Genomic DNA, 26,896 nt, shown 5'->3' with positions numbered 1-26,896 from the left:
TGCTGATTTTAGAGGCAAATTGATGTAAAGAAGAGAGCATGTTCTCCAGTAGTCCAGAGTAGGTATCTGTTTTATGGTTCCCATTAGAATTCCTTTTAACCAGAGTGAAGGAAGACTTTGCATCTGCCTTAGCATTGTTCAATACATCTTATAAATGTGGATCTTTCATGAGTTCCCTGATTTGTGGTCAGTTGAAAATACCAGCCTTCAACTTTTCCATACTTAGTGCTGGAATTGTTCTGCATATGTAGTGAAAGCAGTGGCCTTCTTTGTTCAAAGCTTTCACAAACTGTTTTATTAAATTTAGTTTGATGTGCAGTGGTGTTGAAAATATGTTTGTCAAGTAAGGGTTCTGCAATTATATTCTTTTTTCGAACCACCATGTTTTATGTCCGAGGCCATTGTTTTCTCACTCATTTGTCATCCTTAGCTGTAGTATCCCAGAGACAGAAAAAGCAGGGATAGTTGGTGTGTCCACTGTGGTGACCTGTGAGAAAAGTCATAGTCCACACAGATTAGCCATTGGTGGTGATTCTGGTATGATATCTTATGTAAGACCAAGGAGATTGTTTCCTGCTGTTCAGTCATTCTAGTTGAGTGAACAATTGTGATTGATCCATATTTGTTTCCATTGTGTAGAAGCACACATTTAAAGCTCTTCTTAGAAGTATCTATATTCATGATTGGGAAATAAGTGCATTATCTGTTAAAGTTGAGTTGGTAGAATGAAGCTAACATCATATTGGTATTCATTTTGTTGAATATACCTAGAATTCTGTCAAAAATGTGAATGATTCCAAAGAAATTGTGAAATGTGTGCAAAATGTCATTATCGTATTGTGTACTATACTATTATATTGGATATTTTATTATTGTTGCTTTAGCGATAGTTTTTGAAACAATAAGTTAGTTTATGTTAGTGACTGGGAGGACCCCTGTACTGGAGGGAAGGTACCTCTAGGCTCAGATGGCATATGCATTAATCTGGCCATGGGGCATGGAGAACATACATCCACTGTATATTTTCAGTCATATTTTGTAGAGCTTTGTTTTGTTTGTAAATGAATTTACAAAGTGGATGTAGCTTTATAGAAACTGAACAAATGATAGTGTGGATGTATGTTGTCAACATGTGTAGAATCCCAAAATTTGCTGGATAATGCTCCAAAGTACAATACCTAAGCATTTTAGTTTCAGGATAGCATTAGGCATTGTCGTGTGAGTGCTTTAGTTGGTTGATACAGTTAAGAATAGTAGGAATGGCTTTCTTACAGTACACAGTTAAGTTTGAGTGGTTTTGTCCCGAATTGTTCCTGTACATCACAACTGTGGCCAATTTGTAGGGACTTCATCTTGAGGGAGTCAGAGGAGCTGCCACTTAAAAGCATACTCAGTGTCAGCTCAACAGAATCTTAGGAATTCATTGTATGATGTTGTGTAACACCTCCATTTAATTAAGTTGTTGGAAGTTGCAGTCACTGAAGAAAGTCCTCGTTGGGGGTGGATCATTATTGAAATGTAAAGAGTTAATGAGAGGGAGAATGAAAATATTATGAAAAGTCTTTTGAAAAGAAGTGAAAGATCTGTCATGTAAAAAGTGCTAGATTATAGTTATTGGGAAAGACATGAGGGGATAGTAATGTCCAGAGGTTCAAGGTGTTTAGAAAGAAGCAGCTCTTGAAACAGGCCAGCCTCGAGATGTCAATGGACAGACAGTAATCATGTGATATGGTAGCTTGACGAATATTATGTGGTGCAGTTAATGGTTTGGACAGACAAGCATGAAAGATTCTGGATGAAAAAGCAGAGTAATATGTGTAGAATAGGGTGAGTGAAGAATTAGTGGAACATAATGGAAATGGGTCAAGTGTTGAGCTTAACCTGGGAGAGTTGATAAATTATACCATTTTTGACTTGATTTTGTTTAGCAAGAGTGCAGTATTGTATGCAGCTCAGTCCTTTGTATAAATGGAGCAAGTGTTTAGAAGAAAAGAAATTTCTACATATAAAGAGAACTTGCAGTTTCTTTGAGGCAGACATAGGTATTTCTGTAATGAATTTTCCAAGATAAGTTAGGTGTTACAGTAATATGTAGTGAGTATGTATATTTTGTAATTACATATCCATCCAAAGAGATAGAAGAGTTGTAATGAATTGTCTACCTGACTGAGAGATCCTGTATAAGTCAGAGTTTACAGTTGTGTTGAGAGAAGATGTAGGTGGAGTGAGAGATGGAGTATATTTAAAGGAGATGGAGGAATGCAGTACTGAGTTGTTAGCACATGAGTGCATTTGGTTATTGGTATGAAAAAGAAAGTCATTGATAAAATGGAGGAAAGGTGTAGAAGACAAGGTGTATCTATGTGGGATACTGCTTCTGGTAGGGAAAGAGGGAGAGGTAGATTCATCAAGAATAGAGACAGATTTGCCAGAAAGGAAGCTAGATATGAGGGAGAAAAGAGTGCAAATGAGAGTTGAATTGAGTGAGTATTAGTACTCTTTATGGAGAATAAGAATTTGTTTTTGGAAGGAGGGTGATAATGTGCCAAACAACTAGAGACTAGATGAGAAAATTTGTGAAGAAGGTAAGTGGAGAAGTGTCAACAGGTAGTGATGAAGTGAAGAGATGGACTGAGTATTTTGAGAGACTTAAATGTGTTTGGCAGATATAGGATGTTTAGTTTTCAGTGGTATGCAAAGTTATTAATGGAGAGTGATTCGGTGAAGAGAGAAGAAGTAGTGAAAGTGTTATGTAAGATGAAACGTTGCAAGATGGGTCTAGTTTATGGTACTGTAGTTGAGTATCTTATGAAGGGGGTTGACTGTGTTCTTGATTGGTTAGTAAAGATGTTCATTTACTTATGGATTATGGTGAGGTATTTGGGATTGTGAGAATGCCAAATATAGTGACAGTATGTAAAGGCAAGGGTGATAAAGGTGAATGTTCAAACTGTAGAGGTTTCAGTTTGTTGAGTGTAAGTTATATGGTGATTGAGGATGTAGGTATGTGCATAGCCTGAGATTAAGGTTGTTTTAGAAGTGTTATAGGATTGTGGACCATGAGTTTGGTTTAAAGCATATGTGTGATAAATGCTTTGAGAAACAGAAGGATTCCTCTAGAGCATTTATGGATTTGGAGGAAGCAGGGTTGACAGATTTCTTATGGAAGGTCTTAAGAATATATGGTTTTGTAGGAAGGCTGCTAGTAGGAGCGATAAGTTTTCATCGAGGGTGTGAGGCAAGTGTACGAGTAGAAATAGAGGAGACAGAGAGAGTGGTTGCAAGTGAAGTTTGGGATAAAACAGGGATGGTTGTCTGATTTGTTTATGGATAGGGTGGTGAGGTAGGTGAGTGGAAGAGAGTTGCAAGTCAGATGAGGAGGGATGAGGTGTCTGTTGTTGTTTGGTGAGCAGTGGCGGGAGATTTGAGTGATATAATGCAGAAGTTGGTGAATGAGTTTGGAAGAGTGTGTGAAAGGAGGGAGATCGGAATGATTTGGATTTTTACGCACGAGTTATCATGGTGAAGGGAGAGTTTATATGTGATGAGTATGATTTTAAAGAAATTGGATGATATGTTTTAGATACCTTGTAATGGACATGGTGTGAAATGGAACGATGGAAAGTCAAGTGAGTTATGGGTGGCAGTCTTGGATAAGTGAGGAATGTGTGGAGTGAGAAGTCTTTATTTGGTGTTACAGTTATCTCCCCTATTTATGTTCTACTTACCTATTTTGTTTTAATCATTTTTCTTTGTGAATGGCCATAAGAGGAAGACGTGATACCAAGGTGTCGATAAATGTACGACGTAATCCGTACACACCTAATTCATTTCAAACCCATCCGTGAATTAGGCAGAACGATGTTGAGTAAAGTAATATAGAGAGCAAGCTATGTATCAGGGATAAATGGTATTCTTTATGTTACGAGACAGCCATGTTTATTTTGTTATTATAAAGTTATTGATAAAAGTTTTTATCTATGTTTGGTATTTCACCAACGTGAGAAGAAGGGAAGAGTAGATATATCATTAGCGCCATCAGATGTTAGCCAGATTGTAAGGGAATCTATGTCTAGGCCAAATCTCTCTGTGAACAGAGCTGTTATTTCAGAGTTATCTGTTTGAATGGGTAGATTATACACCATTTAATGTGTAAGGGGTGGAAGCAGAATGTAACATGGGGACCTGTCAGGGAGCTTGAACTGTGAAATGTGGTGTCTGGGATCTTGAACCATGAAAACTGGTGTGTGGGAGTGCTGACTGGGAATGTGAAGTGTGAAACTTGCTGTTTGGGAGGTGAATATGTGGAAGCCTGTTGTCCAGGATATGAATATGTAAAAAGTGAGTCCAGGGAGCTGAAAAAGTGAAACTATGTAATTCAAGTTGTGCTCTCTTGGAATATATGGAGAAAATTTCTGTAAACAAGTAAGTGTTCATACTTGTAAATGTAGCATGTTTAAACATGGCAAATAACGTGAAGAAGTTTATTGACGGCGAGGATATATTTGTCTGTAACAGTGTCTTTAAGATGAACTGAGGGAGGTGACAGTTAATTATGGAATTTCTCTGCTGAAACATGTTGAAAGTGACATGCAGAGAGAATTAATTGATCAGTTGGTGTCCTTATCAATATTGAAGGAGCCTCAATGTGTTGATAATAATGAAAAATTTGCAATGGCTAGATTAAGATTTGACTTTGAGCTTGAGAAAATACAAATAGAGGTAGAGAAAGAGAGAATGTAGGCTGATAGAGAAGTAGTGTTTAGGCAATTAGAAAAGGAGAAAATTTGAAGATAAAGATAAGAGAATAAACAGGATAAAGCTGAGTTTATTGAAGAAGAAGGTGAGGAGTTGTTTATTAATTTTGAAAACCTTGGAACTATTAAAGAATAGGATGAAATTGACTGGGCTATGTTGATGCAGAGTAAATTTAAGGGTAAGGCTAGAGAGGTGTATGCATGTCTTTTTTTAATGGCATCAGTAGATTATAAGGCTGTTAAGGAAGCAGTATTACAAACTGTGGAATTGGACACAGAATCATACAGGGGAAGATTTAGGGATATCAAGAAAATTAGTGGATCAACTCATGTGGAGATGGTTATAGAATGTGGAATGACATTTGATATGTTGTGTAAGTGAGAAAAATTAGAAACAGTGGAGGAGGAGAGACAACTAATCCTGTTGGAAGAGTTAAAAATTGGCTTTCGACCTGAAATACATTATGAAATATGCAAGACTAGAAAATGTGACGGAAGGATCCCTGATGGTTGACCAGTCAGAAATAGCTAAAAAATATTGCAAGAAAGAAATAATCCTGGAAACAGAGTAATCGACAATCCTTATTGATATGCACATTAATGAACTTGGATTAGATAGAAGGAATTATGACAAACCTTATAAATATCTACAGTATTCAATGGTTGAAGAGCCTTGTGAACATTATTATTATGATGTGGAAGGTTCAGGTAACAAGGAGCCACAAAACAATGTAGGAAGCAGAATCCAAAGACATATACAATAGAAGACCTCAGTTTAGGCATAACCCTTATGTTAGAACAGAGGCGTGAAAACCTATGAAATGTTTGGGATGTGTAGAATTTGGTCCTGGTAAAAATCAGTGTCAAAAATCACCCAAGGCTTAAATGTTGGTTGGGAAGAGGAAAATGATATTATTGAGGTAAGAAGTAATGATTATAATGTGAGTAAATAAAAGTGTGCAATCTATTACTGAAGAAAAGGTTGTAATTAAAGGTAGTCCTGCGAAGAAAATCTTGACATCGAGAGATACTGGGGCAAGTTAGAGGTTAATTTTGAAAGATGTGTTTGAGTGGACAAAGGTGTCTTACTTTGTGGAAAAAAATGAATGTAAAAGGGTTATAGTTAGGCAAGCTTATCCCATTGCATTATATAAATGTTGAGGGTGGATTTGTGATTGGTTGTGTAAAGGTGTGATGAATTTCCTATGCCTGGGGTACACACGTCATCGAGTGACAAATTAGTCCCCGAGCCTATTATGAGCAGTAATCCGTTTGATATAGATACAAATTTAAAAGTGAACCATATAAATGTGTAGAGAATCAGATTGATAGTAATGTACAGTCTAGTGAAATTGTTTTTCCAGCTTGTGTTGTGATCAGGTCAGTGTTAAAGAGAGGAGAAGTTTAATATGATTGAGGTGAACTTCTTAATGAAGAGGATGTAACTATAAATTATAGAATATAAATTTGAAATGAGAAGAGCACTGTGGAATTCCAAATTGATGTAATTCTACATTTTGTTGGAAGAGATGACAAAGTTAGAGAAGGGTGATGAGAGTTTGAAGAATGTTGGAGTGAACCTGGTTGAAATGGGAATGAGAGTGATGTGTCATTTGGATTTTATGTAGAAAATGGTGTATTAATGAGAAAGTGGAGGGCTGTTTATGTTCCAGCATCTGATCACTGGGAGGTGAAAAAGCAAATTGTAGTTCCAAAGAATTATAGGGTACATGTGATTGCTCTGTGTCATACTTGTTGTTTGTCTAGACATTTGTGAGTTTGGAAGAGAAGTGGTTGAATATTAACTCATTTTTATTGGTCAAATATGAAGAAAGATGTGTGCCAGTATTGTAAGACCTTTTGAATTATGTCAGAGAGTAGGTAAACCCAACCAGACGATACAGCCAGCACCTTTGCAGGCAAATCTTAATTTTTGTCAATGTTTTAGGAGAATTGTAATTAATTCTGTAGGTCCTGTAGCTCAAACCTGTAAAGGAAATCATTCTTTATTAGCTGTAATGTGTACCAGATTTCCAGAATCAGTATCATTAGGTAGTATCCATTTTAAGACTATTGTAAGAGAGTTAATGAAACATTTTTCCTTGGTGAAATTATACAGGGAAGTAATTATACTTGAGGAATATTGAATGGGTTACATATAACACATAAGGAGTTGTATTGGAGTAATTGGGATGAGGGTCTGCCATTAGAGATTCAGTTCATGACTCTACAGTCCATTTGAGTTAGTGTATGGACAGACATGAAATAAGAGGTCCATTGAGTATGTTGAAATAGAAATGGTAGGGAAGAGTGATTGTCCTTTATTATTGAAGTATGTATCCAATTTTAAAAGCAAATTGTTTAGAGAGATTGGTGGAGAAAAATTGAAAGGGTGTCAAGAATATGACCCAAAATGTAGAAGCAGAAAGTTCAAAGCAGGTGATTGAGTGTTGGTATTATTGGCTCAGAGAGGAAATTGTGTGAGAGCAAAGTTTAATGGATCATTGAGAGGAGAGTGGATGATTTGAAGTACATTGTGAATACTCCAGAAAGATGCAAGCCAAGTCAATTGTGTCACATAAACGTGGTAAAAGCTCATCAGGATAGAAATTCTGCAAAGGATGATGAGGTTACAGATGTGTCTTGTGCATGTGTTATGTCTGATAATGCAGAGGATGTGGATGGAAGTGAGAATGTAAAGTTGGGGAGATGAGATAAATTTAGAAATAAAATCAGATATGTTTGCTAATTTCAAGAAGAGGCTTGATCATTTAGAAAGTGAGTGAAGAGATGAGATGATACAAATACTGAATGAGTTTAGGTTTTATGATGTTCCTAGGAGAAGTAATGTGATGTTGAAATTGATGATGCAACACCTATCCAGCATAAGCCTTATAGAGTGCATCTTAAAATGAGAGAGATGGTGAGAAATTAAGTAGAGTATATGCTTGACACTGATGTAATTGAGAAAAGTAATAGTCCTTGGATTTCATCTTGTGTGTTACTAACTAAACTTGATGGTATGTCCTCCAGATATTGTAGTGAATTCAGAAAGGTACTTGGAATTACTTAAGCTGACTTGTATCCTCTTCCAAGAGTACATGTTTGTATTGATGAGATAGGAGATGGTAAATTTGTAAGTTACACTTATTGAAAGCGTATTGGGAAGTACCTTTGAGTGAAAGAGTAAAGGAAATTTCTCTATTTGTAAGTATGGATGGTTTGTATATGTATAAAGTGATGCTCTTTGATTTGAAAAACAGTAGTAGTACTTTCCAAAGAGTAGTAAATCAAGTATTGTGTGATGTGAAAGATTGTTCTGTATGTATAGATCATATAGTATTGTATTCCAAAAGTTAGGACAAACATTTGTGTATAGTGAGGGAAGTGTTTAATAAGTTGGAGAAAGGCAATTTAATGGTAAATCCTTTAAAGAGTGAATTTGCTAGAGCAGCAACTGTAAAATATGTGGGTTATTCATGGATGTGTAAAAGTAATTGCTGGTAAGACAGAAGTTTTGTATAATGTCCAGCACCTATAACTAAGAGTTTTTTTGTGGTATTATTGTAGGTTTTGTAAGACTGTTTCAATCATTGATTACCATTAACCAAGTTATTGTCAAAGAAAGTCATATTTGTATGACTGTGATGAAGCTTTTAAGAAATTGAAACAGATACTTGTGTGTACATCCCTACTTTCTACTGTAGATTATGATAGACCATTGAAATTGTCTATAGATGCAAGTGATTTTAGGGGTTGTTGAGCTTTAGTGCAGGTGAAAGATGACATTGAAATGAGAATTGTTAATTTTCAAAGAAGTTTCTGTTGTATCAGTATAAGTAGAGTATTATTGAAAAGGAAACATTAGCTTTAACTTTGAATCATTTTGATGAGAGGAGTAAGTAGGCTGATCTAAGTGTTTCTGGATCACAATCCCCTTGTATTTTTGCTTAAGAAGAAAAATGTCAACCAAGAAGGTGGAGTCTTTTGTTACAAGATTATAATTTGATTATTAAGCATATAAGAGGAAAGGATAATGTTATAGGAGATGTATTGTATACCAGTTAGTCTTGAGTCTGACTTATGTCTCTTTTGGGAGTTATCTGTGTGTCTTAATCATTTGTCTTTGAGAACTTGTATAGAAAGTGGAGGATGGGCAAGGTCAAGCGTCTCTCTCATGAATGGCCATAAGATGAAGATGTGATACAAAGTGGGCTTGTAAATATGTAATGTAATCCCTACACATCTCAGTCATTTCAAACCGAAATGTTATGTAATTGAGGCCAGTGGATTTGCTAAAATGATGTTAAGTAAAGTAATATAGAGAGAGATCTATGGTATTGTTTATGTAATGAGAGACCCATGTTTATTTAGCTATTGTGAATGTAATTTTAAGTGATTTTATCTGTGTTTGGTATTTAAGCAACTTTAGAAGGGAAGATTAGATAGATATATCATTAAGGGTGACAGATGTTAGTCTGAATGTGTGAGTAGGCCAAATGTCTCTTAATAGAAGGTGTTATTTCAGTTGTAATGGTTATTTGCGCTGATTATACACCCTTTAATGTTTAAGTGGAGGATGCAGATAATAACACTGGGAAGGTAGAATTGAAGGTGTGGTGGTCTCAACAGTGTCATATAGAAGTAAGGCATGATATTTAGATGATGAGAGTGTAGGTATTGTAAATCAGAATTATTAGGAAAATATGAGGTTGTTTGATTGAGTAATAACAGGGTAAGAGAGAGAGATGTGATACTGAAGAGGATGTGGTTGAAGAGGGTGTGGTGAAATGGCATATGGATAAGATGATTGAGGAGAGGTTCATAAAGAGGATACATTTGTTATATGTGTAGGGAAGAAGGAGGAGGGGGAAAGGAAATTGATGGAAGGGTGGAATGAGCCTGATTTGTGAACCTGTAGGAATTTGAAAGATGTGAATGGGATTGAGTGAATTGGAGTGCTAGGTATGACTGGAGGGCATGTAATGGGGCTGGATTAAATCATGGAAAGGTTTGTTGGGCTTGGATGAGAAGGTGTGGTTTGTGTGAATTACAAATAACAATGAGAGTGAGTGGATGATAATAGTTTTCAAACTTTTTTAATAGTGTTTGATTCGTGCAGGTATAATGGAAGTGGAGAAAGCCATGGGGCAATCATTGAAGAAGAGCCAAGAACAATGTTGGTGAGATGCAGACTTGATGGTGAAACACTGGGTGGCAGAAGTGATGCCTTCCTGGACTTGTTTCATCAATCCTGTCCAAAATGTTGTAAGTGATATTTTGTGCATGTCCACTGCATCTCTTGTGTACTCTAAAGCATGAAGACCCAAGCCCTCTAGTGTATAATGTTTAAGTTAGCTATAGATAAAGAGTAGGTATAGAAATTGGCAGCTTTTGTTGTAATTTTTTTTTTTTTGATGGCATAAGTATGTGTGAGTATGATGGGTGTTTTGTATCCTTAATGTACATTAAATCTGAATAGGGATATGCATATTTGGGATAATAGGAGGTGAAATTCTGTAATACATAGTGGTGTTTGTTATGTGCATAATTTATTGGATTCCCTTGGGAGTAAGTGTAACCTTTTATAAGCTCAGGTTTATTGTATGAACCATTGGTTTGATAATGCATAGATAGCACAAAAGTAGGGAGTGAAGGGTGGCAAGTGATGAATATCTTTCTGGGGCTCATTGCTGTGTTGTTGAGGCAAGTTTGTTGGGTTTGGAAATGGTGTGTATGTATGGAAAATCTCTTTGTAAAAGTCCTAGATAGATATACTTTTGAGTTGTTGTATGTTGTCATACAGAAGTATGGTGACTAGATAGGTGCATGTAGGGCTGGTTTATGGAGGCTAGGAGATATGGATGGGTTGGTTGGGCTACAACTCTGTAGACAGTAATGGGCTACATTGGTTAGTGTAGAATGTTGGGGAGGTATACATAGTTCATTAAAAAGTAAGGTAGTTAGAGCACTGAGGAGTGGGCCACAGGAATGCACTGACAACAGTACTGTACTCTTGCTATTTTGACGTTTGTCTACAGTGATTAGGATGAATAGATGAATGTACTTGTTTGTTTGGATGTGTTTTGTTAGCGAATGTGGTAAATAAGTGAATGTATGATGTATTTTGCAAGATATGTATGGTTAGAATTATTGTTTGTTTTTGTAGGTATGAGTAGTGTAGTATTTGTAGTCATTATCATATATATATATATATATGTGTGTGTATTGTAATCGATCGGGTTTTCCCACGTGAGCGAGGAAGCGGGAGGAAAGAGACGAAGAAAAAGCCATCCACTTATGTACACACATGTATACATGTCAGTACACCTACATACACACCAAGACACACACATATATATGTATATATTGTAATATTTGTTGTACTTCCTGTATTATTTGTGTTTGTTGGATGGGGTTGTGTTTCAGGCATTAGTTTATGAATCCATTTATTTATTTTGTCGCATATGTTATGACTCGAGGTGTAAGGCCGTGGTCGTAGGTTATGACATGGTATTGCCATATTTTTTGAAGCGATAGAAGTTTGGGAGTCCAAGTTGGTGGACTTTACGTATTTTTGGAAATATAATGTTTTGATAAATAATGATTTGTTGTTTTTACAAGTTCTTCGTGTATAGAATTGTATACGTAAGAAAGTAGCGTTATGTGGAAATGGCTTGGGTTGTTATGTAGTTGTATTTGTGAATGTTATGGATAAATTGGATGTGAAATCGAGTTTATGCTGGGAATGATGTCATTAATGAATCGTAGGTGGAACATTATATGATTTCAGGTATAGAAATTATTTAATAGTAAATGGTTATAGTAGTATAGGTATGTATTTTGTGTGGCTAAATTTATGTTAGACAGGTTGGTGTGGCGAGTGTGTGTTTAAAGGAAAAGATGGTGGTAATCGGGTGAAGGAGGCGATTGTTTGGGGTAAACTGTTAGCGAATGAGTGTTTGGCTATGTCCGGGAGGTTGTCAATGATGCTGTTTTGAAGATGTAGTTGTGTTGTTTATATAAGATATCTGAAGTTTATCTATTGTGGAGGCTGTGTGAGTTATGGGTGTTAGTTTATTAAGACATCGGCTTGGAAGGAGTGTATTTTGTTGGGTTGTTTGGCCGTTCGTGTTGGGCGAGTGGTGGGTAGTTTGTCTGCAATGGCATGGTTTTTTGTGCAAAATAAGTTTAATATTATATTGTAATTTTGTTTGATATGGTGTGCACTAATGAATTAATGCTTTGTTGAAATTGTATAAACCATATGGATATGATTATGAGATGTAAGTATTGGGTGTGTGAATTTATGTGACTATCGTGTATATGTAAGGTGACCAGTGTTGCATATGACACCCAATGTACTTTGTTATTAATATATGCTATGGTAAAATGGGTTGATCATTAAAGTGGGTTAATAGTTAATTGGTAGGAAGTCGTTGGGTGATATCGTTTACTATATATCTTGAGATGAGATGAGGTAGATGGATTGTATAGATGGAAGGAGTATGATAATGTACATAAGTTGCACTAGTGTGGTTCCGAAGAGTGAGGGTAGAGTTGATTAATAAATTAAGGGTTCGTATCATTTTCGAGTATGTCCGGATAATTATGTATTTCGTAAAATTGTCAAAGTCATATAGAATGCTTAAATATAAAATAGAAAATATTTTATTATTTTTGTTCAATGGGATGAGTATATTGAAGAAATGGACATGTAAATTGTACTGTACATAGCATGGATTTTACATTGAAATACTGCTGTGTTTGGTTGTTTTGTGTATATACATAGATAGGACATGTTGTTCATGTATTCTATATGAGCGATAGAGATGGAAGTTTGAAGCGTTTGTTGTTTACTTTGGTTTAAACGGGTATTGGCCGGCCTTTATAAGGCAAGTAATAATTTTAAATGTTTATTGTTAATGGTTGTGCAATTGCCTTGATTCGACAGTGTTGGTTTAGATGTTTATTTAATTGCGCAGCAGAAGAATTTTGAGCGGGCTTTTGGTACGGGACTTACCTCCTTCCCCGAAGCCGGCAGGGAAGTGTTGTTCATTGAATTGAGTTGTTTGTTGTGTTTCTCATGTTGATTAAGTGTGTGTACGTCCTTAATTGTACAATGAATGATATTAATAATGTTAATGTAGTATTTGATAATGTTCAATGAGTATGCCTATGGCCTCGTATAGACGTAGAGGAAAGAATGCAGAAACGAGATTGGGTGTTGATTGTTAAGGTCGTGGTCGACTAATGTTATATATCATTATAATGGTAAATATTGATGCATGACCGATGATTGAGTGTGTATGTGATGTATTAATACAGTAGGTGAATGTATATGTATAGTGTTTTAATACGTGTGTCGTGTTTTAGTAGGGCGAGGTGAGGTGATTGGATGTGGAGTTGTTTGTCCATGTGGATTGAGTAATTAAGTTGTTCAATATGTAAGTAATAAATTAGAAAAAATAAGGGTTTATATTTAATGATGTATATGGTATAGTGAATTAATAATACGTTGTGTGTGTGTGTGATGTGAAGAATTGCTTGCTTTCGGTTCCATACACACCTTCCTTTTACTCTCGTACTTTTGTATCATGTAAGTTCCTTTAAATGTGTTTATCGTTTGTGTGTATGTAAATTGTGTGTTTTATGGATGTATTTAGGAATAGATATTTCGTTTTGTGTGGGTGTGAGAGATGTATTTCATGGGTTTGAGGGTGTTCGAGTGAGGGAATCGTGTATGTAAATTGTATGATTTGCGTGTTGTGTGGAAGGTGTGAAGTTGCGTGTGTGTATGGTTAATTGAAAGCATTAGTGTAAGTGGATGTATTAATTGTGAGTGTGTTTAATGCATTCCTTTTGTAATCTCGTGAATAGGGGTAATTATCATTAGGGTAATTGTTACATCAAGTATTAAATGATATTGTTGAAAATATCATATGAATAAATTTTTTGTATGTATAATTGTGTTGTGTGGTTAGAGAAGAGTGTGTTTATGTATGTACTTTGTGTAGAATGTTTGTGTACGTGTATGTTAATGTGTAAAAAAAATGTACATAATGTATTTTTTTTTGCATAAAGAAATTGCAAATGATACGCCAGAATTATGGATATATTTTTATTGTCGATGATGGTTGATAATATGTGAGGAACCGAATATAATCCCATGTTAGTGTGAATAATATAAAGTTCATAATAATAAATATGATTTATGAATATTGGAAAGAAATATAAATGAGAATAACGAAATTATAATGATTTATTAAGAGAAGGGAATGTGTGACTATTGTATATGGGTGAAATATTATTATTGTTGTGTTTTAATTATTGGTAGTGCTTTAGGTACGTATGTTGAATGTATTTTTAATTATTTCATGTAAATAGTTTAGTGTTATGAAAGGATCGGGTTGAGGGAGTGTGGGTGGAAGCCGGTGTGGCGTGGCGTGGTTATGGACAATTGGGTAACAGGGTTGTTAAGGAAGTAGCGTGTCGGTGTAGTATATGATGTATTTGGTATATAAAATGTAGATATTAAAATAAAATTGTAAAGGGATTTAGTATGTATTTAGATGGTTAATGGAAATTGTAGATATGATGAGTGAATTGTGTGACTAAGGGTATGTACAGAAAGGTGGATGGATGGGTAATTGTTGAGCAGTGTCGTCATGTAATATATATAAGGTTAATGTTAGTATGTGATATAAATGTGTGTGGATGCTTTAGATGTGTATATGTAATAGTGTTATTGTTTTAATGTTCGTTGTTTTAATGTGAGGAATAAGTTTGTGAAGTGAATTTGTGTGTGTGTGTTGGTGGGTGGGTGTTTAAAGATTACGGGTTAATGTGGTTAAGTATTTTGTAAGACGTTCCTTTTGTTAAAAGTATATAAGTATAATGTAATGTAACGCATTTCGTGTCGCGTGAGAGTACAGTTCAGCGTCTAATATTAGAAATTGTTTCTATTGTCAGTGTCATCATAAAAGTCGAATGAATAAATCAAATAAATGGAAATGATTTATATATATCGGTAAAGTGAAAGGCATATTGATTAGTACACCAATAACCACAGTGTTAAAATGTATCTATGAAGTGTCTATAGAGAAACACACAGATATATATATATATATATATATATATATATATATATATATATATATATATATATATATATATATATATATATATATATATATATGTAGGGGAGAAAGAATAGCTCCCAATTATTCATCTCTGTCGTAGAAGGCGACTAAAGCGGGTGGGAGGTGGGTGCTACAAAACCTCCTGTTGTATTGAACTTTATAAAAAGGCCAGGGAAGTATGAGTCACACGGAGAGTGGTAATTCTCCTGGAAGGCTCAGATTGGGGTGTGTAAATGTGTGTGGGTGTAACGAAGATGAGAGAAAAGGAGAGATAGGTAAAATGTTTTAGGAGACGAACCGTGGATGTTTTGGCTTTTGAGTGAAAGGAAGCTTAAGGTTAAAGGTATACGTAGGTATATGTACGTAAGTAGGAGAGATGGGGAGAGAGCGTTATTGGATTACGTGTTAATTGATAGTCTTGTGAAAGGGAGACCTTTGGATGTGAATGTGGTGAGAGGGGTAACTGGAGGGATGTCTGATCATTATGTTATGGAGGCGAAGATTTATAGATGTATTCAGAGAAGAAGATAGAATGTTGTGGTGGAGTAAGGTAGCTTTGAAATGAGACTTGTGTTAGGAAGTAAAAGGAGAGATTAAGTGTAAAATGGGAAAAGATGCGAGCGAATAACGTAAGGGGAAGAATGGGATGTATTTAGGGAAGTAGTGATGGCTTGCGCAAAAGATGCTTGTGGTCTGAGAAAGGTGGGGAGATTAGAAAGGGTAGTGATTGGTGGGATGAAGAATTAAGAATGTTAATGAAAGATAAATGAGGCGTTTTGACGAATTTTGCAGTTAAGTAGTGGAAATGACTGGGAGATGTATAAAAGAAAGCGGCAGAGGTGAAGGAAAGTGGAAGAGGTGAAGTGAGAATTGGTGTGAGTTTCATTAAATGTAGGGGAGTGTAAGAAAGAATATATTTTTTGTTGTAGGTAAATAAAGTGCGTAAGAGAAGAGATTCAATGGGAACATGGGTATTAAGAAGTAGTGATGAAGTGAGGAGATGGAGTGAGTGAGTATTTTCAAGTTTTGGGTATAGGATGTTTGGGTGGAGGTGGTGTGCAAAGTGATAGGCATGGCGAAGAGTTAGTAAAAGATTTGGATGTTATTGCAGTTGAATTTATTAAAAAAGTGGGTGTGTGTGTTGTTGGTAAGGATATTCAATGTATGTTTGGTTCATGGTGAAGTGCCTGAGGCTTGCATGCATAGTGTCATTGTACAAACGGAAAGGGGATAAAGGTGAGTGTTGAAATTACATAGGTATAAGTTTGTTGAGTGTTCTTACTAAAGTATATGGTATGTTAAAGGAATGTACAGAGCATCAGATTGGGGAAGAGGAGAGTGGTTTTAGAAGTGTTACAGGATGTGTGGATCATGTGTTTGCTTTGAAGAATGTATGTCAGAAATATATATATATATATATATATATATATATATATATATATATATATATATATATATATGTATATTATTATAAAAAGAGATGGATTTGTATGTATAATTTATGGCTGTGGAGAAGGCATATGATTGAGGTGATATAGATGCTTTGTGGAAGATATTAAGCGTATATGGTATGGGAGGTAAGTTACTTTAAGTCGTGAGAAGTTTTTATCAAGGATGTAAGGCATGTAGGTGTAGGAAGAGAGGAAAGTGACTGGTTCGTAGTGAATGTAGGTTTGGGGAGGGATGTGTCCATGGTTGTTTAATTTGTTTCGTGATAAATGGTTTGGGAGGTGTATGGAAGATTTGTAGAGAGGGGCAAGTATGCAATTTTTTTTTGTGGATGAGAGGGCTTGGGATGGGAGTGAGTCAGTTGTTGTTCGATGATGATACGCCGTTGGTGGCTGCTTCGGAAGAGAAACTGCAGAAGTTGGTGAGTGAGTTTGGTAAAGTGTGTGAAAGAAGAAAGGTGAGAGTGAATAAGAGGAACGTCATTAGGGATGATTGGACGTAGGTTCTGGTGGAAACATGGAAGCGTGTGTGTCACAGGATGGGTAGGGTAGGGGCGATGTTTCTGGGAGCGTTGAAGAATGTGTGGAAGGGGAGAACGTTATGTAGGAGAGGCGAAATGGGTATCTTTGAAGGAGCAGTGGTTCCCACAATGTTACATTGTTGTGATGCATGGGGTATAGATAGGGTTGTTTGGAGGAGGGTGTATGTGTTTGAAATCAAATGATTGAGGACAATATGTGGTGTGAGGTTAAGTAATAATAGGGTAAGAGAGATGTGAGAGTAGAAGAGGATGTATTGAAATGGTCGCATGGAGAGAATGAGAGAGGAAAGTTTGACAAAGAGGATATATGTGTCCAAGGTGGAGGGTAGGAGTAGAAGTGGGTGACTTCATTTGAGGTAGAAGTATGTAGTGTGATATATATATATATATAGTGAGTGAAAGGTGGTGAAGGAATAGAGTGAATTTGAAGGTGGTGGTATAACGGGGTGGACATGGTGTCACTGAGGGCATGTGAAGTGAAATGTTTGTTGTCGGGGTTTGGATGTGGAAAGGGAGGTGTGGTTTCGGTCCATTACACTGAGAGGCAGTGATTGAGTCTGAAATAATGTTTATATTTGTGTTGGGTTTTCGTAAAGCTATTTGGGGGTTGTAGGTGGGTGGTTTGAGATGGTATATGATAAAGGTGATGTATTTGATATTGTAATTGAGTTTTGATGAGAGTGGGAGTTGTTGAGATGAATTTGGATTGTACTAATGTTATTAGTTAATGTTGAAATATGTAAAGTAATGAGTAAGAATGATAGATTTATATATTTTGTGAAGTTTGAATGTTGTATTGGTTTACTTTGAGTACGACTGGTGGTGTGGGAGTGTTAAGTTGCAAAGTCAGTATGGTGTGTTATTGATGAAATGTTAAAGACATTGTTGTATAGAGTATGGAAATGAAGTTAGAAATATGACAGTGTTTGTAGTAAGAATTGAGTATGGTTTTGCCTGATGGACGTAACATAGGTGAAGTCCAGGTTAGGCTAAGTGTGTGGTGGTGAGGTGAGGTGGAAGGTGATAGTGTATATATAATCGTAAATGCATTGATTATTGTGTAAATGTTTATATGAATTGTTATATGTCGAGAATACATACTGATGGACATAATATTTGTTGTTTAAAGGTGATGGGGTTTGTTGTGTAGAGGTAGTAGGAGAGGATACGGGTGCTTTGAGTTGTCGTTGCGCGCGCTGGTAAATGGTAGTTAGGGTTGTTTCGTTAGTGTTTCTGTCTATATTTAATTAATTATATGTATATACTTGAAATATTGTTTGTATATGTGTAGTATAGTGAATATATAGTAGTTTGTGAGGGTGATCGTGTGTCTTTAAGTGGTTTATTGGGTGTTTTCGAGTTTGGGAGGTTGATGACGTATGTGGCGTTAGTTGCGGGGGGCGGCCGCCAGATGGCGTTGGTCGGGCGTTATTTAACGGGTGGCCGCCGTGAGGGAAGTATCAAGTGCTTTGCTTAGCTAAGTCTAGTAAAGTAAATAAATACTAAGCTTGGACTTGATCTTTTTAAGCTTTGACTAAGCTTTCAAGACAGAGTTGAAGTGTATTGAAGTTGATGTTTGACTTGAGATTCATTGTTTTTAAGTATTAGTATAAGAAAATGTATATATGTTTGAAAAATCGTAACTCAGTTGTTTTAAGCATTTGTTGTTTCTTGAAATATAATTGAAATAAGTGTAGATATAAAGTCAATGTTGATGATAACTGAAATACAAAATGTTTATTAAGTGTATGTAATAGTAAATGTTGAAAATATTTGAGAAATTGAAATAAGTAAAATATTTTAGATACTGGAAACGTGAAATATAAATTAAAATAGAAATAATTCGTGGTATATATATCTTGAAGGTGGTCTGTATAGACATTGTGTACGTCTACGTAGTTTGAATATTTAGTGAAGGTAATGTTTATAAAATTAGTTTGATAATGTTGCCACGTTGAGAAATTTGACCTAAAATATGAATTTTAGGAAAATGTGTAAAGCAAATATATATATATATTTCAGAGTTTGGAGTTAAGGGGTTTTGATTTTGCGTCATTGTATGAATTAAATGTTAAGTATAGAAAAATATACATAGTAAATCGTTAAATTAAGTTTTGCTATTATGAGTTGGCCTTTTAATAATTTGTTTGAAGTGTTTAAAATCATTTTAAAACGTTTAAATTTGAATAGTTTTGATATTTTGATTGTCATTGAATATAATCGTTAAAGAAATGTATGTAATATTATAGTGATTTTGATGTTTGACAGAGTTATAGTTATTTCGAAGAGAAGGCGTATAGAGTTTTGGGTAAAGTAAAAGATGTTTACTAGTATTATTAAGTTTATAAATTATCGTTATAATGTAGAATAGTATAAATAGAATTTCGTAAATGTAATATTAACTATATATATAACATTACGATGCTGTGAATTATAACGAAAATAATCTATTTTCAGTTACATGTTGAAGAAAATGGACGGTAAATTTGTTGAAGTGCTTAATGGTATGTATAAGTTAAATGTTGAATTACTATGTCATTACTGGAATATTACTTTCATATGAATATATATATCATTAATGTATAGTTGAAGGTAAATACTTTTCAGATTATTGTGCCATTATATGGAAATTTCGTCTGCGGGTTCATCACAAATGAGTTAAGTTAATAATCCAAATGTGTATAATATATTAATTATGTCTTTTAGTGATTCACATAGAGTAAGAACCCATGTCACTATGGGCCCTAGTTACATAGGATCGTTATCTGTGTGGTTCAGTATCGGACAGATAACTTAATTTGAAGATAATGGTAATATTGAAATGTTATTTGTAATATATATTAAGTTTGTTAGATTCAAAATTGTTTTTATATAAATTACAGATGACGTTAATGTTGGCTCAGTTGACTGTTTCCGGTAATTTCTTGTCTTCGTCTAGTTAAAAGTAAGTATTGGCTTTTGTGATTACTATAAATATTTTTATTGTACATTAATAGTAACGTAATACTTGTTATTTGTCTTTAAGTGTTTCGCATGGAGAAATAGCCCATGTTACTACGGGCCCTAGTTACATAGGAATGTTATCTGTGTGGTTCACTTTCAGACAGATAACTTTAATTTGATTTAGTGTTGATAATGATGAATATAAACATTATGAAAGACTTTACTTTATTAATGTGAATTGTTTTGTATTTCATATCTTTTCAGGTGAGGACCCAAGTGGCGGAGTTGGGTGTTTACAACGTTGGTATTTTTTTATTGTTTAAAGTGAGTATTATATATTTTGCATTGATGTAAGTGAAATATGAGATAAAGTAACGTAAGAGAATGAGTTATTTGTCTCTAAGTGTTTCACATAGAGAAATAGCCCATGTCACTAAGGGCCCTAGTTACATAGGAATGTTATCTGTGTGGTTCACTTTTAGACAGATAACTTTAATTTGATTTAGATTTAGTATTCATAATGATTAATAATATAAATTAATTAGAAGACTTTAGTTTATTAATGTGATTGGTTTTGTATTTTATATCTTTTCAGGTGAGGCTTGAAGTGGCGGAGTTGGCTGTCTGCAACGTTGTCGTATTTTTTTGTTTAAAGTAAGTATTGTATATTTTACATTAACGTAATTGAAATATGACATAAAGTAACGTAAGAAAATGTGTTATTTGTCTTGAAGTGTTTCGCATGGAGGAATATCCCATGTCACTACGGGACCTAGTTACATAGGAATGTTATCTGTGTGCTTCACTTTGAGGCAGATAACATTTACATTTAAAATTACATAATATAATAACTATTACTTTAAGATTATTTTAAGCAAGTTTGTTAATGTTATTTTGTATTTTATATGCTTTCAGGTGACGATAGGAATGGCGGAACTTTACTGTTTGTGGTACTGTGTTTTCATCGTCTTGTTTAAAGTAAGTATTAAAAGTTTTTAAATAAGTTGTTTGAAATATGAGTAACATAAAGACAAATAACTCACTGTTACTTTACTATAAGTGTTTTGACAGAGAAATATCACATGTTACTATGGGCCCTACTTACATAGGAATGTTATTTGTGAGCTTGACTTTCAGACAGATAACTTTAAATTTTTATTGTTTATAATTATTATAAAGTTAATTGAAGGGTTAAGTTTATTAATGTGATTTGTTTTGTATTTTATATCTTTTCAGGTGAGGATGGAAGTGGCGGAGTTGGATGTTTGCAACGTTGTCCTGTGTTTTCATTGTTTAAAGTAAGTGTTATATATTTTGTATTGAAGAAAGTGAAATATGAGTTAAAGTAACGTAATAGACATAGAGATTTGTGTGCAAGTGTTTAACATTGAGAAATTGCCCATGTTACTACGGGCCCTAGTTACATAGGAATTTTTATGTGGTTCACTTTCAGATAATAATATTGTTTGATATTTATTTTGTCTTAAGATTGAAAATGTTCAATTATCTTGTTAATAATGTTTGTTTTGTTTCTTTAATATTTTCCAGTGGTGTTACAAATGGTGAACGTGTTTAGCTTCGTCTTTGTCAACACTTGTTGTTTAAAGATAAGTATGATTTTGTCATTGATTCGTATACTTGAAATATAATGAAGCCATATTAAAGTAAATTGTTATCTTTGACATATTCATAAGAGTTTGCTGTATTTAATCATTGTCTTAATAATTTTGTATTGTCAAAGTACGTGTTGTCTTCATAACTTTAATAATTATTAATTTGTTTTTCAGATGTTGTTTGGTTCCGTCCGTCCGTCCGTGTGTGTGTGTCATCGTGTTGTTTTAAGATAAGTATTAAATTAATGTATTTAGTGTAAATTTAGTTGATGGAAATACCTTTAAGTTTAATGTTTAAGTTAATTACACTCATTGTCTTAAGTGTGATTGATAAATAGTGGACGTAATTTAAGTTAGTTCAGTTTTGTATTGTTAAGGTGGTTTTTATTACCATGTTAATAGTACTAATTACTAAGTTTAATGGTAGGTATGTGAATGTAATTTAATTTTTGTTTTGTTATATTTTCAGGTGTTATGACGGTTGGATTTGCTTCTTGGTTTGTGTGGTTACTGTTGTGGAAAGTAAGTATTCAGTGTCGTGTTTGTTTTTTTGAAATATTAATAAGATCTAAATTAAAGTAATATATAGTTATTTGTGTTTCAGTGTTTGACATAGATATATGGCCGATGTCACTATGGGCCCTAGTTACATACGATGGTTGTCTGTGTTGTCCACTTTGAGACGCATAACTTTGGTGTTGATTAATGAATTTCTTAAGGTTTGGTTATTTATTTTGTTTGAGATTGTGTTGTTTGAGATTGTGTTGTTTGTTATATGGTTTCAGGTGATGGTACGAATGGCGGAGGTGAATTGGTTGGGAGTCGTTGTGTGTTCGTCTTGTTTAATGTAAGTATTGTGAATTATCTGTTTGTTAATTGTGATTGAGACATTAAAGTAAAGGGATAAATTGTTATATGTCTCTTAGTGATTCGCATAGATAGATAGCCTATGTTACTACGGGCCCTAGTTACATAGGAATATTTTCTGTGTGGCTCACTTTGAGACTCATAATTTGGGTTTGCTTTCAATGTTATAATGATAAATAATCATAGTTTGAAGTTATATTTGTTATTAACATTTGTTTTCTATGATTTCAGATGGGGGTTCGTGTCTGAGGCGTGGTGCGTGTTGTTTAAAGTAAGTATTAGAATTGTTTTGTATATTTTTGCGTGGTATACTTGAAATATTAGTTAGATTAGGTAAATGATAGTTATGTGTCTTTCAGTGTTTGACATAGATGTATAGGTCATGTAATTATGGGCCCTAATTACATAGTATCGTTATTAATGTTGTTCACTTTAAGACAGATAACTTCAGAGTTCAATAATGAAATAAGAGTTGTAGGTATTTATTTGTTAATGAAATGGATTACCGTTTGTTTGTATATGGTTGCAGGTAATATTACGAGTGGCGGAGGTGAATTGGTTGGGAGTCGTTGATACATGTTCGTGTTGTTTAAAGTAAGTATTGAGATCTTATTTTTGTTTTATGGTAAATATGATTGACACATTAAAGTAAATCGATTGATTAATATATTATTATGTGTTTAACAGAGAAAGAACCGATGTCACTATGGGCCTTAGTTACATAGGATCTATGTCTGTGTTGTTGACTTTAAGAGAGATAAATTGACTTAATTATGTATTTAAGTGTTTGTTAGGTATTTATTTGTTAATGAAATCGATTATTGTTTGTGTGTATATGATTTCAGGTGATGTTGCGGAGGTGAAGTGGTTTGGAGTCGTGGATACATGTTAATCTTCTGTAAAGTAAGTATTGTGTTTCATGTTATTTGTTACCTTATGTCTTAAATATGATTGAGTGACACACATATTAAAGTAAAGTGATAGATTATGTGTCTTTCAGTGTTTCACATAGAGAAAGAACCCATGTTACTATGGGCCCTAGTTTCATAGGATCTATGTCTGTGTGCTTCACTTTCAGACATATAAGTTTGGGGTTGAATAATTTACTATAAATTATCTTTGACTTAATGAATTGTTATTAAATGTTTGTTTTTATATGGTTTCAGGTGCGAGTGGTGAAGATAGAAGATTGGACGTGTTGATAGTAAGTATTTCGTATTATGCGTGATTTAGATGAAATATGATTGCATTATATTATAGTTAAGGATCCATTGTTAATTGTCTGTTAGTGTCTCACATTGATTAAGAGCACATGTTACTATGGGCCCTAGTTACATATGTTTGTTGTGTATGTGGCTCACTTTTAGACATAACTTTGGTTTGCTTTGACTATAATTGTTACAATGGTTGATATTTACATGTTTGTTAAATTTGTTAATAATACGTTTTGTTTGGTTTTGTTTCAGGTGACGAGTGAAGTTGTTCTTCGTTGGTTGTTAAGTAAGTATTGTTTTTGTCATGTGCATAAACTGTATTAGACATATTAAAGTAAAGAAATTGATAATGTGTTAGTTTTAATGTTGTTTTGACTGTTGTTCATTGTAAGTCAGATGGTGATTGACTTGAAGTTAAGGGAAAGAATGGGATTGAAAGTGTTGTAGTATTACTACTAATTTTTGTTTGTTTTGTCTCCTTGTCTTTGTTTCAGATTAGGTTACGGTTTCAAGACTGTTTGTTGCGTGTCTCCGTGTGTGATGACTCGAAGTTGTTGGTATTAAGTTAAGTATAATGTGAATATTTTTGTCCTTTAGATTAACTTGTTCATTGTTTGTTAGGCATTAACTTGAGTAAGAGTGTTTAATACTGTGGGTCTCATTGATAGAGACTTGTATATCTGTGTTCCCATTAGACACCATGTAACGTAAAGATTATTGTCGAATTACCAAGTTAATTATAAACTTCATTCATAATGCCATTGACTAATGTTTGGAGTTATAGATGTGTTTACAATGGAATTTTTGTTTGTTTCCGGTTTTGACTTGCTGTAACGGGAGGCAGTGTGTGTTAGCTGCCGTAGCGAGGGACGTATGCCTAGCACACGGAGCATTGTGGTAGGCACATAGAGAAGGACTTAGCCTGCCACAGGAAGCATTGTGGTGGGCAGAGAGCGAGGGAGACGCTGGGCGTGTTGAAGAGGACTTTGTCACCGGGAGAGACATGAAGAACTATGTATATATTGTTAAATCATGTAACTAGTCAGGTTAAAGCTTTAGCGTCAGACATCGGATAGGTTTCTGGTATGTCTGAATTAGTATTTAGGGTTTAGCTTGTCATTTACTCATGTCCAATTGCCTTGTTAGGGAGAGTTAGGTGTGTATGGGAATGTTTGAGTGTGTGTGTGTGTGTGTGTGTGTGCGAGTGTATGGGTATACTTGGTAACTTTACTGTCAATTGTGGTACAACGATGTTCATATGGGTGACTCCAAGTGCTTGTCCAGGCCGAATCGGTTGGGCGGGTTTGATTCTCGGCGTGTCCGTTAGTGTCCTAAAGAGATGGTTGATACAGTGATTCTATGGGCCCTAGATTCACTGGATCGTTATCTCTGCGGGTCAGTGGCCGACGCCAACCCAGGTCATTCTTGGCTCTTCCGTGAACGCCAGTGGCAAGCCGTCATACCGTGATCCTCTCGTTCGTATTGCAAGCGATGGGTAGTTACAGGTGGATGGATGGATGATAGGCTTAGTTTTATGTAGGTTAGGGTTGTAAGTTATTTTTGTCGCCTAAGTAAATGTTGGTAGGTTAGAGTTTGATAGTTAGAGACGTAATGTTTTGTTTGTGTTGTTTTATGGACTATTATTTTGATTGATTGGTGTTTGTTACTACTGTCAAAGATGAAGTATTTATTGTTTGAATTGTGAATTGTAAAGATGTTATAGTCAATAAATAGAGAAAAGAAATGAAGTTTAATTTGTTCTATTGTTGTTTTAAATATTTTTGTTTTATTGTTGTGTGATTTGTTTTAAGTTGTTTTGACATATATATTTATGTTTGTAGTTACTATAATAATTAAGTACCAAAGGAAAGTTTGAAATGAAAGTACATGAAAATAAATGTGTATTAATTATTAAAAAGAAGAATAACGAAGTTGAGAAGAGAGAGAGAGAGAGAGTTATGTGAAAAGTAGTAGTAGTGATTTAGAAGAAGAGAGAGAGTAGTTAGACAATAAAGGAAATGAATTTTGGCAAAAGTAAAGTGAAAAGTAAAGAAAAGAAATGAAATAAGAAAGTATTTGAAATCTATATATATATATATATTTAATGAAATGTAAAAGTTGTTTTGTATGTAGTATGTGTTTTATATATATATATATATATAATATATATATAATAAATTGTGTTTCTTTTGCTTGTGTTTAATAAGTAAAATAAGATATTTGTAATTATAGCCTATTTTTTTTTTTTTTTTATTTAGTAATTAGTAATTATTTTTTATTTAGTTAGAGAGAGGGGTAGGGTGTGTATTTATTATAATATAATTAAGGTTTTTATGTGTAAAATAATGAATTAATTTGTAGAATATATATATATATATATATATATATATATATTATATATATATATATATTTAAAATATATATAGGATAAGTTAATTTTCCTGACAATTATTATTATTATATATTATTATTATTTTATTAGCACCGGAAGAAATTGTGACAGTGATTATATTATTATTTTTGATTATTGTGTTCAGCGTCGCGTCGCCGCAGTGTGTGTGTAAATCTCGATTGAGAGGAGAGAGAGGGGGGGGAAAATATATATATATATATATATATATAATAATAATAATATGGGGGGGGCAACAAGTATGATGATGAAGAAAAACGTCTGTTGTGTGTGTGTGTGTGTGAGAGAGAGTCAGTTGTGTTGTTCGCTGATGAGATTTTACAGCGCTGGTGGCGCGGAGTGAGAAACTGGAGAAGCTGGTGACTGAGTTTTTTGTGGTAAAGTGTGTGTGGAAGAAGAAAGTTAAGAGTAAAATGTGTGTGAATAAGAAGAGCAAGGTTATATATATATATATATATATATATTTTTTATTAGTAGTAAGTAGTAGTAGTAAGGTTGCAACAACAGTGAGAGGAGGAGAGAGGGTCAAGTCAATTATTTATTATATTAATTGGGGGGGGGGGTGAGTTTGAATGGAAGAAAAACTGGAGGAAGTGAAGAAGTGTTTTAGAGAGAGAGATATCTCTGGGAAGTGGGAGTGGATGTGGCTGCGGATACAACAAAAAACCATGGAATCGGAAAGTGGTTTCATCATCATCATTATTTTTATTTATTTATTGGGGGGAGGGGGGAGCTTTCGAAAATTCTGGTGGCCTTCAAGAAGAATGTTTTTGGAAGTCGAGAGAACACATCATTAATAATCTCGGAATGCAAAAAGATGGCTATGTTTTGAAGAAGGAGGAATGAATATATAGAGTAGTGGTGGTTCCAACAATGTTTTTGTTTGTATATATATATATATGGTTGCGCGAGTCTTGCTTATTGGCCTGTTGATGATGAAACACATTTTGTTAGCTGGAG

General features: G+C 34.3%; 1 long non-coding RNA gene across 4 annotated transcripts in view; it reads left to right on the top strand.

Annotated features, from left to right (window-relative positions):
- LOC139764825 (uncharacterized) overlaps positions 1 to 25,270 on the top strand; it is a 41,872-nt gene extending 16,602 nt beyond the window's left edge. For 2 of the 4 annotated variants that reach the window (XR_011716479.1, XR_011716477.1), the window contains 14 exons: positions 9,880 to 10,025; positions 19,772 to 19,833; positions 20,097 to 20,156; positions 20,428 to 20,486; positions 20,748 to 20,810; positions 21,069 to 21,130; positions 21,381 to 21,967; positions 22,231 to 22,292; positions 22,544 to 22,583; positions 22,842 to 22,906; positions 23,158 to 23,215; positions 23,479 to 23,516; positions 23,779 to 23,812; positions 24,021 to 24,363. This is a non-coding gene — a long non-coding RNA (uncharacterized lncRNA). The other 2 variants (XR_011716480.1, XR_011716478.1) reach the window with 2 other exon arrangements.
- Positions 25,271 to 26,896: the final 1,626 nt, after the last annotated feature.

The sequence above is a fragment of the Panulirus ornatus genome, chromosome 51 (assembly GCF_036320965.1).
Source record: "Panulirus ornatus isolate Po-2019 chromosome 51, ASM3632096v1, whole genome shotgun sequence".
Taxonomy (NCBI): domain Eukaryota; kingdom Metazoa; phylum Arthropoda; class Malacostraca; order Decapoda; family Palinuridae; genus Panulirus; species Panulirus ornatus.
The sequence above is the reverse complement of the archived record's forward strand: the minus strand, read 5'-3'. Positions and strand labels throughout refer to the sequence as shown.